The sequence below is a fragment of the Notothenia coriiceps genome, unplaced genomic scaffold, assembly GCF_000735185.1.
Source record: "Notothenia coriiceps isolate Sejong01 unplaced genomic scaffold, NC01 NC01_scaffold00012568, whole genome shotgun sequence".
NCBI lineage: Eukaryota > Metazoa > Chordata > Actinopteri > Perciformes > Nototheniidae > Notothenia > Notothenia coriiceps.
The window spans coordinates 618,830-631,694 of NW_011345269.1; the positions used below are offsets into that span (position 1 = coordinate 618,830).

The 12,865-nt window shown below is 39.1% G+C and overlaps 1 protein-coding gene across 1 annotated transcript in view; it reads right to left on the bottom strand.

Moving 5' to 3' along the window:
• pde6d (phosphodiesterase 6D, cGMP-specific, rod, delta) overlaps positions 1-12,865 on the bottom strand; it is an 818,526-nt gene that overhangs the window by 570,018 nt on the left and 235,643 nt on the right. The window lies entirely within an intron of this gene.

Genomic DNA, 12,865 nt, shown 5'->3' on the forward strand with positions numbered 1-12,865 from the left:
ACTGAGACTCACTATTCTAAAGTTCAGCAGTGAATAGGGACATACTTTAAAAGTCGGACAGCCAAAACCTCAGAAAATACTAGCAAGGCTTTGGCGATATTTCACCGTGAACACCTAACAGGAGAAGACTCTTTAAAGTCACATACAATAAACTACACATTAATCTATAATATACATGAAAAACCTAACTGAACATCAGCAAGGAGAGGACTCCTTTAAGTAGAAGACACATACATCACTAAGAATATACATAATACCCATGAACCCAATTCAGCAGGTAGTTTCGATCTCACGTCATTGCTCTCCACATTAATTTTACATATAATTGACTACATGTAAATCCTAAAAGCGCTCCGCGGTGCTTTCGCACCCTAACGCGTAGTATAGTATAGAGAAGATACCCTGAGTGGCTAGTAATTTTAATGAGGTAACACTGGTTAACATTATTATACCCTATTTTTAACAAAGAGAATAAAAAACAATAGCTTTTTGGTGTGAAGAAACCCCCACCCCTTTTTAATGGTTATATAAAAGCCTCCATGGTGAGCGTTGGGCTTCAGGCTGTATGAAAATATAAAACCACTTCTCTTTCTGCTAATGCATCGCAGAAGTGCGCATTATAAACCGATGGCGACACTTACACGAGCCGCTCTGCTGCGTCCTCGCTACCTCTGGCAGAGTTTAGAGAATGTTTGCCTGTGAACTGTGTGGGCAGCGATGCAGCTGAAGAGGCAGCAGCGGCTGGCAATTGCCAATGTAAATTGGCCTGTTTTTTTTACGGGGGCCATGTTCAAAGGACAAACGCAGTCCCTTAAAATGAGTGATCGTCAGTCCCGTCATTTTACTTACAACAGAAGAAGCCCGACACTTCAGAGAGGGACACCACAATTCACGTTGACGAGAGCCAGGAGATGGAAGTTTATGAGATAGAACAAGCAAGCAAAATGTTAAAAACTACAAGCTACTATTTATGAACGCTTGTGTCAAACAGCGACTAAATTTGAAATTAGGATGTATGTCTCACTGTAAAGATGAGGACGAGCGCTATAATAGCGCAGAGAAAATCCTAATTACAGTTTAGAAGAATAGAAGTCGTTATTTGTTCCCCCTATAAAAGATAAAACGAAAGAGGAACAAGTGTTCTCCAAAATCCTAGTTTTGTTAGGTCCGCAGTGCCATTAAACTAATTCAACCGAAGCCCTCACATCACGAGGACCACATACTTTCAAAGCCTGGACTAACAATAGAAAGACAACCTGTACTGAATGGAACACACAAGGGGGCCGCAGTTGTCATTGAAGTACTGTGAGTAAAATAAAATAGCCTCTCCATAATTGTGAGCTGAAGAATAGTCCTCCCCCATACAACTACTCCTCGCTAACCCTCCCACTCCTTCAAAGGAATTCTTTTCACATGGGGGCCGTGTGTTGCGGAGAGAGACTTCGCTGGCTGGGAGGTGATTTTTTACGCCTCTCGCAGACATTTTACATGCACTAAAACTTAGTAAATGACACATGGTAAAATGCCTCTTCCTGCAGAGCTTAAAATCCCTCCAGAAGGAAAAGACTCCTCTCAGCCACACACTCCACAATAAAAAAAGATCTTGTGAGAGTGAAATTTCAGCACCGATATGTTGTGTAGGGGGACTATGCTTACAGCATACAAAGGTGAAGGACAGCGTTAATATTTAGTCAGTTGAAAAATGTATCAAAGGAACGCCGGTTTTTTGTGATGTTTCATAGTAACTAAGCAAGCATGTAGACCCATCCAGCGCTAGTCAACGTGTTCGCTCCACTCATCTTGCTTTATTAAATAGTATATTTTATGGCACTGACGGAAACTAAAACTAGAACTTTGCAACCACTTGTTCCTCCCTTCGTTTTACTTTTTTTATAGAAAATAACGATCATATTCTCTACAGAATTAGGTTTTCTCTGAAAGGCAAGCGCCGTATTTTTTTAAGTGGGAAAAAAACACATCCTAAAATTCAATTTAGTCGGCCTTGTTTTACAGCAGCTGTTCATAAAAGGAGCTTGAAGTTTGTTTTTTTGCGTTATCTCACTTCCTCTTCTGGCCCCGCACTGTGTCTCCTCTCTGAAGTGCTGTCTCCACTGTTACCACACACTGACGCGGGACTGCTTGTCGCTATGAGCACCGGCCCCAGTTAAAAAACACAGCCATTTACACACAAATACTGCCACCGCATGCTGCCTCTTCAAGCCGCTCTCCACAGTCTGCACAGGAAACATCTCTAGACTCCTGCCAGAGGAGGAGAGCGGGGCAGAGAGCTTTGTGTGTGTATAATGTTGGCACTCTGGCATGCCATTTACAGAAAGAGAGTGGTTTATAATTTTCATACAGCCTGAGCCACGCCATGGAGCGACTTAACCCATCAAAAGGGTGGGGAGTTCTCACACAAAGCTAATTGTTTTACTCTCTTTGTTTAAAGTTATAATATTAGTAACATTCCTCATTAAATACTAGCCTCAGGGTCTTTCTCTACTATTACTAAGGCGTGGGTGGGGCACACCGCGGCGCTTAGGATCATGTAGTCAAATTTATGTAAATTCTATGTGGAGAGCAAAAACTGAATCAACCTGCTGATTTGTTCAGGGTGTATATCAGTGTGTAGTGTCTCACTTTAAAGAGTTCCCGTCCTGCGATGTTCAGTGTATCACTCAAAGTTATTAGTGTCTCTACCTCTTAAAGAGGTCCTCTCCTGCTGATGTTTCAGAGTGTATATCAGTATTAGGTGTCTCACTTTAAAGAGTCTCTCCCTGCTGATGTTCAGATGTATATCGAGTATGTAGTGTTCACTTTTAATAGAGTTATCTCTGCCTGATGTTCAAGGTGTCATATCAGTATGTAGTGTCTCTACTTTAAAGAGTTCTCCTTCTGCTGATGTTCAGAAGTGTAATATCAGTTATTCGAACTATGTTCCTCCTTAAAGAGTTTCTCTCCTGCTGATGTCCATCATTCAAAGGTGATTATCAGTATGTAGTTGTCCTTCTTACTTTAAAAGAGTCCTCTCTGCTGATGTTCAGGTGTATGATCGAGTATGTAGTTGCCTCTACTTCCTTTAAAGATCCTCCTGCTGAAATGTCAGGGTGTATATCAGTTGTTGTATATCTCTACTATAAAGAGTCCTCTCCTGCTGATGTTTCCAAGGTGTATATCAGTATGTAGTGTGCTCATACTTTAAAGAGTCCTACTCCTGCTGATGTTTTCAGGTGTAATAAATCAAGTATGTAGGTGTCTCTACTTAAAGATTCTCTCCTGCTGATGTTCAGGTGTATATCACGGTATGTAGTTGTCACTACTTTAAAGAGTCCTCTCCTGCGATGTTCAGGGTGTGATATCAAGTCGATGTCAGTTAATTCTACTTAAAGAGTCCTCTCCTGCTGATGTCAGTGTGTATATCAAGTATATCTCTCTCAACAAACAACAACGGAAGGAAGGAGGAAAAGAAGACAAACTACACACTGATATACACCTGGACATCAGCAGGAGAGGACTCTTTAAAGTAGAGACACTACATACTGATATACACCTGAACATCAGCAGGAGAGGACTCTTTAAAGTAGAGAAACTACATACTGATATACACCTGAACATCAGCAGGAGAGGACTCTTTAAAGTAGAGACACTACATACTGATATACACCTGAACATCAGCAGGAGAGGACTCTTTAAAGTAGAGACACTACATACTGATATACACCTGAACATCAGCAGGAGAGGACTCTTTAAAGTAGAGACACTACATACTGATATACACCTGAACATCAGCAGGAGAGGACTCTTTAAAGTAGAGACACTACATACTGATATACACCTGAACATCAGCAGGAGAGGACTCTTTAAAGTAGAGACACTACATACTGATATACACCTGAACATCATCAGGAGAGGACTCTTTAAAGTAAAGACACTACATACTGATATACACCTGAACGTCAGCAGGTGAGGACTCTTTCAAGTAGAGACACTAAATCCAAAATAACAGACTGCAACATTGTACAAAACCTAAATCAGTATTTTTATTAAAGATAGTGACTTACGCGTTGCCTTTTCCATTGTAGACCCACTTGGTGGAGCCCAGTCCTTCGTAGTCGGAGCCCACGTAGAAGAGGCAGGCGTTGATGTGTAGAGAGTATAGCAGGTAGGTGGAGGTCCGGATCACCCTGACACACAACAACAACAATAAGAACAACAACAACAACAACAACAAAGGACCAAGATTCAGTTAAGTGAATGCACACTCATACATGCACTGAAAGAAAAACATGCGTGGGGTTCCTCAGGGATCAACACTGGGGCCCCTTTTCCTTTAATCTTTGTATAAGACAAGATAAAATAAAAGTTGAAAGGGTAGTACAAAGAAGAGTTCAAATATAACTAAATATAAACAATAAGGTGCCACATAATGTTGACAATGCTTTTCCTTATTCACTTTTTTACAATCAGTCATTATCGAGCTATACAGATGAAACACATTATAAATTTGCTGTCTGTTAAAATGTCCAAAAATCGAAATTGTTTTTATTTATTTTAATATCAATTTGACCCTAAACAGCCAGTTTGTTTTTTGTTTTGAAGTTTTTTCAGGAAAACATGAGAAGATGACACAAAGTATGATTTTCTAAATAATTGTATTTGAACATTGGTGGAGGTAAAAAAAGATACTTCCAATTTAAATAAATTATTTTGTAAATCGTGTTCTGTGGCACGAGACAAGGGTAAAATCAACATACATGTACACAAACAATAGATCATATTTTGTGACCATTGCACAAACTGGTGTTGAGTTTGGGTCGGTTATTAGAGTTGAAATCTCACCTGTAGATGTACGCTTTCTTCATCACGGCCTCCATTCGGTCGTTGAACTCAAAGAAAGCCATGTACTGGGAGAGGAGGAAGAGGAGAGAGTCAGTATTTCATCTTTAACGATCAGGAAATGCATAAAGATAGAATCCTGCGGACCTTCAGCATACGAGGGAATCTAAGCAGAGAGTTCACTCCGGTGAAATAGTAAAGAATCTCCAGGGGAAACAGACTGAGGACGTCCATCTGAAGACACCCGGACAATGAGAAGAGGAAGAAGAAGAAGACACTTTATTTAAGATAAGATAAGAAGATAGGAAGTACTTTATTGATCCCAATATGGGAAATGTTTGCATTTTACATTAGAGAATTGAAAAGACTAGAAATAAACAATCCAAAATGTAAACATCTCAAAAAGAAATAAAATAGCATTAAAAAAGTAGAATATAAATGTTGAAATACAAATGTACAGTCGATATTATATAAACATTACGTGTGTAAGGAATGGAATATTAAATTGAATATAAATGTAAAATAAATGTAAAATGTACAGTACAAATACACACACGCATATGAATATAGATTTGCACAAACACATGCATTGTTAGAGAGGTGGCAAAGGGAGGAGGCGGTCAGTTTTCAAGCACCATGGAGCATTTTGGGGTTCAGTGCCTTGCTCAATGACCTCTCCAGTTACCAGTCCACACTCTGTATATATATATATATATATACTGTATATACTTGAACGAGAGACCCTTCAGTTCCCAAACCACTACAGACGGAGCCTGTCGCCCAATTGAGTTCGATAATAAGTTTTCATGTTCAACCATAAAAATAGATCAACCTGGCACAACCTTAAAGACATAAGTATATACAATGTGTATTATTAATTGTTGGTGTTAGAAACCCCAAGAAAAGAGTTAAAGAAAGATATGAATGTTTGGATCTTACCTTAAATCTCTCCGTCTGCATGTAGTTTTCTCTCATGTCCTTTTTCTCACACTGAAATAAAAAAGTTCCACATTAAAAAAGGTTGTTTGTGATAAATCAGGAGTCTTCAAAATGTTTCTGGCCAACAACCATTTACCTGGTTTAATTGTATTACACCTGTGGTTGCCTCTTTATTTAAGATGTTCTCCAATGTACTTTATTTTTGCCTGAAAGGGTAAGGGCCTCTGATTCTAACTGTATGTATAACATTTAGCTGCATATTAAATCGGGCTTATCTAAAGTCATATCTGTAAATATACTTTTTTATGTTGCATGAAAAACCACTTCTATCTACAGATTCATATTATGTTTAAATGTTTAACATTCATGTGAAAGGCCTACGATGTACCAAATACACGATACAGTCTTCTAAGGTCCCCTATCATGCTATTTTAAGGCATATATTATGGGTCTCAGATATATAAAAAGATATAAAAACATGTCTATGAAATGTTTTGCTCAAAATACAAACAGATCATGCATTTTAGACATCCCTCATACCCCTCTATTCCAGCTGTTAGAGGAACGCGGATTTTGGGTCCTTAAAAAGATGAGGCGGAGCTAATGCGGAGCTAATGCCTGATCAGAATTCTACCAGAGATAAAGTTAAATTCTGCTGTGATAAAACGCCATCCTGTTCTAAACCACATCAAGGATTATTTCTGAAACAGTATGGAGCTCAAATGCTTTTTCTCTTGCGGGTTTATCACAAGGTGAGTTCTTTTTTTATTTCCTGCTTTTTAAACACATGTGCTCTCCAGTACAGGTTATCTATGAGTGTTAGCGAGGCTTGCTAATGTAAACAAAGACCCTATTACGTCCAAAACACGTCAGGCATTGTTTCTGATAGCAACTTTCTGTGGGTCCACCATCCGAAATTACGTCATATCGGCAGCAAATCTGTATCCGCTCGTTGTACCCCCATTTTTAAAAGATGTGGGTACGGAAGAAAAGAGAAAGGGTTTTATTTTCTGACGCTGCGTGATTTCCCCGACACACCGGGGACACATGTTCATGTATAAAATACATAAAAAAGTGCATTTTGCATGATAGGTTCCCTTTAATATGAACAATTCTGACAAGTTTGGCACCTTTCTCAATTAAAGTTTAGCGAAGTTGTTTTATTGCACTTTGTTATTTTCTATACATTTTCATAGACCAATAAAATCTCATTAAAATACATTCCGTTTTATTCCCATTTTTCCAATTCATTTATGTGTTTATAATTTATACATTTGAAATCTTCAGAGTGTTTTTTTTGTTTTTGGGTAAGGCTTACATATCCAACACATTTTATGGACTTATTTTAAATAACATTATAAAAATATTTCACCGAAAGAGGAATCCACCCATGTGTTAATATTATAACCCATCAGTTTAATTGACATTTTAGTGTTTGATTCATATTCATTTGTATTTTCTAAAATAAAAATAAAAAGCAATAATTTGGTGTCCTTCGTGATAACGACTCGGAGCCTCCTCTTTTTTTTCGACCCCCATGTTCTAAACTTAAATACACATTTTGCAGATTTCTTTCTTCAGTAGCTCACTGACCACGATGTCTCCCCCGCGGACGAACTGCAGGCGTGGCTGGAAGACGAAGATGTCGGTGATGTAGATGAAGTCGCAGGTGTAGTCGGCCATTAGCCACAGGTGGACGTTAGCGGCGGTTTGGTACGGGAACGCCCAGCGCACCGGGATCAACCAAACGTTCCAGTTCCACGCCGCCACTACGAAGAACAGCCAGATCACATAGATCGGATCTGAGGAGACAAACCAGCTTCATTTATCTCCAGTCAGAACTAAACCTGGAGAAGTTCAGTTATTATGCTCCAAACATCTGGAACAAACTCCCAGAAACCTGCAGGTCCGCTGCAACTCTGACCACTTTTAAATCCAGGCTGAAGACTTTTCTTTTTGTCGCTGCTTTTAATTGATATATTCATATCTTAAACTGCACTGTAACTTTGATTATCTTTGCTTTTAAATGAGTGTTTTTAAATGTCATCTTATAATATGTTTCTTAATGCTCTTAATTGTGTTGAAAGGTGCTCTATAAATAAACTTGCCTTTTTCGAAAACGTGTTTTTTAAGTATTATTATTATTGAAGGACCCTAAAAAAAAGGATGTTGAGAATACACAAGCACCCTTAGAAGAACTGTGCCAAAATAAAATATAACCTAATATTTCTGTCTATTCTCTGACATGAATGCTGCCAATTCAAAGCGGGGACAAGACAATGGACTTTGAGGAACCTGTATGGACATTTAACTATTTTCTCCAATGTTAGGCTAAAACTATAAATTAATCAAACTATAAAATCAACAGCTTAGTCAATGATGAAACTAATCGTTAGTTGCAGGTCTTCAATGAGCTATTTGTATTTAATCAGAGCCACTGTGCATGTGCTTTAGTCCCTCTGCTTTTTTATTCAAATGCTAGAGTTACTTATTCATAAAGGAGGCAGTGAGTAAAACGTTTGCCCATGTGTGGTTTCCTGAACTGCTGACGCTCTCCTGAGTGTTTCTGAAGCTTCGTAACATTACCACACACTGTTGCCGCGTAGGACATTCGAGTAACAGTGTAAAAGTGCTCTGTAAAATGTGCTCAAATCCAAAGATCAGCAGTGACATATTCTCAGATCAGAGCTCGTTATTAATGTCAGCCGTCCTCTAACACGGCTCACATTTACATTTCCTCCTGCAGCCTTTCTGAGCTGGCAGTTGCTTCGGTCTGGTGGGTGTTGACGACCACTTGACCCCGATGTTATACAACACACAACTCCAGCCTCAGCTGAGTGTGTGTCCGAGTGAGTGGGCGCGTGTGTACGTCAGACTCTTTCTTGAGTGTTAAAAATGTTTTGGCAACTGAGAGCCTGCAGGATGAGCTATCCATTTATAGTTTGCTGCAAGGTAATCCTGATTAGGAGTCTTTGCTTTGAATGCTCGTATACATATTTCTTCACCATTTTTTTGGGACGTTTTTAACTTCTCAGGTTTATAGATAGGTAAAACACATGGTAAGAGGGAAGAGTGATTTGACTGTGCAGAGGAAACACATGCATACATACAATCCCAGCCCCTTTCCCTTTTTAAAAACACACACATACAAAGCAGTGTTCGGCTGAAAGCAACTCCTCAGCTGAGTCCAAAGGGCATGAACATTGTTGTTACATAAGATGGAAATGACCTCGCTGTGTTTTCCTGACATAATAAGCAAAGTTGGCTAAAGTTTGTTGAACAGCACAGAGGGCCAGCAGCAGAATCAGGAAGTGGAACAGGTCACATGGTTTCTAAATGACAGATGAAGACTCGGGGTGTGGCTGTGACACACAGAGCTTTTTCCGCTGCAGGTTATTCTCGTTCAGTGTGGCTGCTTTGTGTTAATAGGCGAGTGAGTATGTGGACGAGGATCAGGTGAAGGCCAGAACTTACATTTCTCTGTTAACTACCAGCTCACTTACTTGCGCTTCTTATTATAACCAGGGTGGTGAACTGATTTGCTTTTAGTAAATGTGTGTTTTCCTCATTATTAAATTATGTTAGCCTTCTTCATTTAGTCTTTCGTCTAGACTGTCTCTTGACTGAGGGAAAAATAAAGGACTTCTGATTTCTTTTTAAATGCACATGACTGGTGCAAGTGCTGACCCAGTTTGTGATGAAGATTCACCTCACTTCAGACCACTTTGTCGTGCATGGATTAATTCATTCATGCACGCCTTAATGCATTAGAAAGCATGAATGAATTCAGGTTGTACTTCATGAATTATCAGGAAGAATGGCGCTAATGCAAGAATGAATAGTTGATTAATAGAACAACCAAAGTGTCTCAATCATCATGTTTATGACAAAGTTCCTAAAGCTGAAGCCAAGTTTAAGACGTATAAATGATTCATAATGTGGGTCAGTGGGTGTATTAACCATTTGTTGCATATGAATCAAAACATACCATATTTATATTGTTAAATCATGGTTAATAAACCATTATAGACCACCAAGGTGTCCCTTCATATCCAACATGGTTGATCTTTAAGCCTACACCTAAGTCCAACTGAAAACTACATCTAGGGCAGCGTGATGCACTTTCCCCCGAGTAGCAGTAAACCCCACTGCCCCCCGACCTTTGGACCCCAACACTAACTGGATGTGACCAGCTGGGAGGACTAGCATGTAGCAGCAAAGGTGTGTTGCCAGCTGGAGTCGTGTCACACACACACACAAACAATGTGTGTGTGTTTTGCTAGCCTCCGTGAGAAATGTTCCATCCGCCCAACATGGCTCTCTATCATCAAGCGAGTGGTGGGAGAAAGTGGCTTAAGGCTATGAATGTTCTTAAGAGTGGTACGCCGGGCTTTGGTCGTTACTGTGACTGACTGCTGGGCTCGAGGTGTTCCACACATGCAGAGGGATAAACCCCAGACACAGGCCTCGGTGCGATACATTATTCAGGCTGCTGCTTTGGATCAGCTAGCACAGGCCGGATGGAAGCACTGAATCAAAAATAAGGCCTGAGGAACAGCAGGCTTATTTTTTGGATTCATTTCAACCTCACAGCCTGTGGTATTATCTTAGCCAAAGAGTTTTATATTAAAAGTATTCATTTGGTGTTTTACAGCAGTAGTATACGGATAGCTTTGGACATGCAGTGCCTTTAGCTTAATGCTAACATCAGCATGCTTTGAGAAGGTATGCTGTTTACCAACTGCTAGCATATTCATTTAAATCAGAAAGGAACAATTATATTAAATAATATTTTTATTTTAGTACTAAATCAGGCTATTTTATTTAATATGGAATAGCAATATATCTTAATCCCGAATAAGATGACAAATTGAAAGGAGGAAATGTTGTCTTTTAACAATAACTTAGTAGCCTTTTCATGCATCTTTTTAATATGTAATCTGTTTTATTTGTTCTATGTCCTATGTATATATATGTTGCACTGTTGGAGGAGCCTGTGACCTAAGTTTTTCATTGCCATATCAACACTGTAGCTAATGTGCACGTGACAATAAAAGCCATGAATGTAATAACACCCTGATTATCTAAAATGAGAATTTACATTCATCATGTGTAAATCCTTCCTCCAGATTTAACAGAGATTCTTTAATCTGATTACATGGAAATATTTTCAATGTTCCAATGATTAAACAGACACTTTCCACAATTCACAAATATGCACACAGAGATGAGGTCACTTCCACATACCTGTTCTTTTCCATTTCATTGTGCGTAGACCTGCAGAGATAAAACACATTTGATTAAAACACTCAGGTTTTCTCATTGTGAGCCATCAATGCAGTCCAAGGTCTTTCTGCAGGGGAGTGGGAGACAGAGAAAAGGCTGTGTGGGAGTTTATGAGCAGTCAGAACTACAGACAAAATGAGATTCTAGAGAAAAAAATAAAAAAGCTGGATATTCGGATGCTCGAAGGCTTGTTCAATGAAGGCTTATTTAAGGACCACACTCTGGTGGAGAGGCCCCCCGGTAAACATAGTAACAGTAACTAGAAACAGAAGCCAGGGACTGAGCCCTCCATATTGGCAGATTATCCACTGTGCATGTAGTACTGGGAGAGGCGGGGGTGGGGGGGAGACACAGTGCTGAAGGTAAACTGAGATGGAGGTGTGCGAGTGGCCAGCATGACTCCTGCATTGCAGTGTTAAAGCGACACACTCACCGAGAGAGCGTGCAGAAAGGGGGTTAGAAGTAGTTTTTGGAATGAAGTGTAAAAGGGTAGTGGGTTGTGGGGGTTGGTAGGGCTGTGCAATTAATCGTATTGTAATCGCAATTACGATTTTGGCCTGCCACAATTACGAAAACAACTTCATTGTCTACATTTTCTACGAGAGCTTGTGTGTGTGGGGTGTGTGCGTATAACGACTAGTCTCCTATCAACCTGAGGTCATAAACATTCGAATAAGGATCTGTTTTTTTTCGGTGAAATTAGACAAAAATCACCATGTTAATCAGAAAAACCTTTTTACTGGGAACGTCAATAGACGAAATAACTGCGGTCCAGGTTGTGAAAAAAGAAAATGTCACGTTTTGAGACACACTGGCACAACTTCACTTATATATCGTCTAATTTAAGTTGTCTTTCACCGTTAATAATGTTAACTTATTGGTCCCTTCTGTTTGAATTTGTAAAATGAGAGAATTTCGGTGGTCTGACGGTTGACCGTCCTTGTCAAGTAGAAATGAAGGGTCTAGTAATTGTTTCGTTTTGTATTGTTTAGTTGTCATTAGTTGGTGGATTAGAATGGTTCTATACACTAATGTCTTCAGACACATTTTAGAAAGGTGACAAGGTTTGTTAGTTGTTGGAGAACCAAACTCTCACATTTATATCTGGACTTATTCATTGGTTTATATTTTTTCTAACATTAGTGTCATTCTACAAGTGACAATGATTGGGACGGAAAACACGTACACACTTACTCTTTGTGGTCCCTTTTTGCGTTTGGAAGGATATGTAAGATAAAACCATCTTTCCCCGTACTCACTCACTCTCGGACACTCCTAGTCGCTGCCACTGTCACCACATCGGGTCGGACTCGACTCCACGGCTCCGGATAAAACCTGGAATGACATGTCCCAACTCCCCTAGGTTCTCCAGTCCTACCTCATCTCTCCCAAGTCCGTACAGACTAGAAACGGAGTACGGGTGAGGATCCGACGAACTAATTAACCGTTTTTTAGTATTAGTGCTAATAAAACCAGTTAATTAACTATAGTGCCTAATTAATTTTGCTAATACAGGTAAATAACTTGAAATTTTGTTTATGTTTATTAGTAAACTTTTGCATAGAAAATTGACAACTAATGGTACTTGCATATTAAGTTGACTTGGTTATGTTTTTATTTACTATGCAAATTAAATTTAAATTTATTTTTATAGTTTATACTTTATGGTTATTTGTCTAGTTGTTTATAAACCTCGCGTGAAGGTGTTCGATTGATTTGTATATATTTATACGTATTATTGTTTATTTAATCTAGGTTTATACAAGTGGTTGGATTCGTTTCGTTTTATTAGCAAAAAAACACT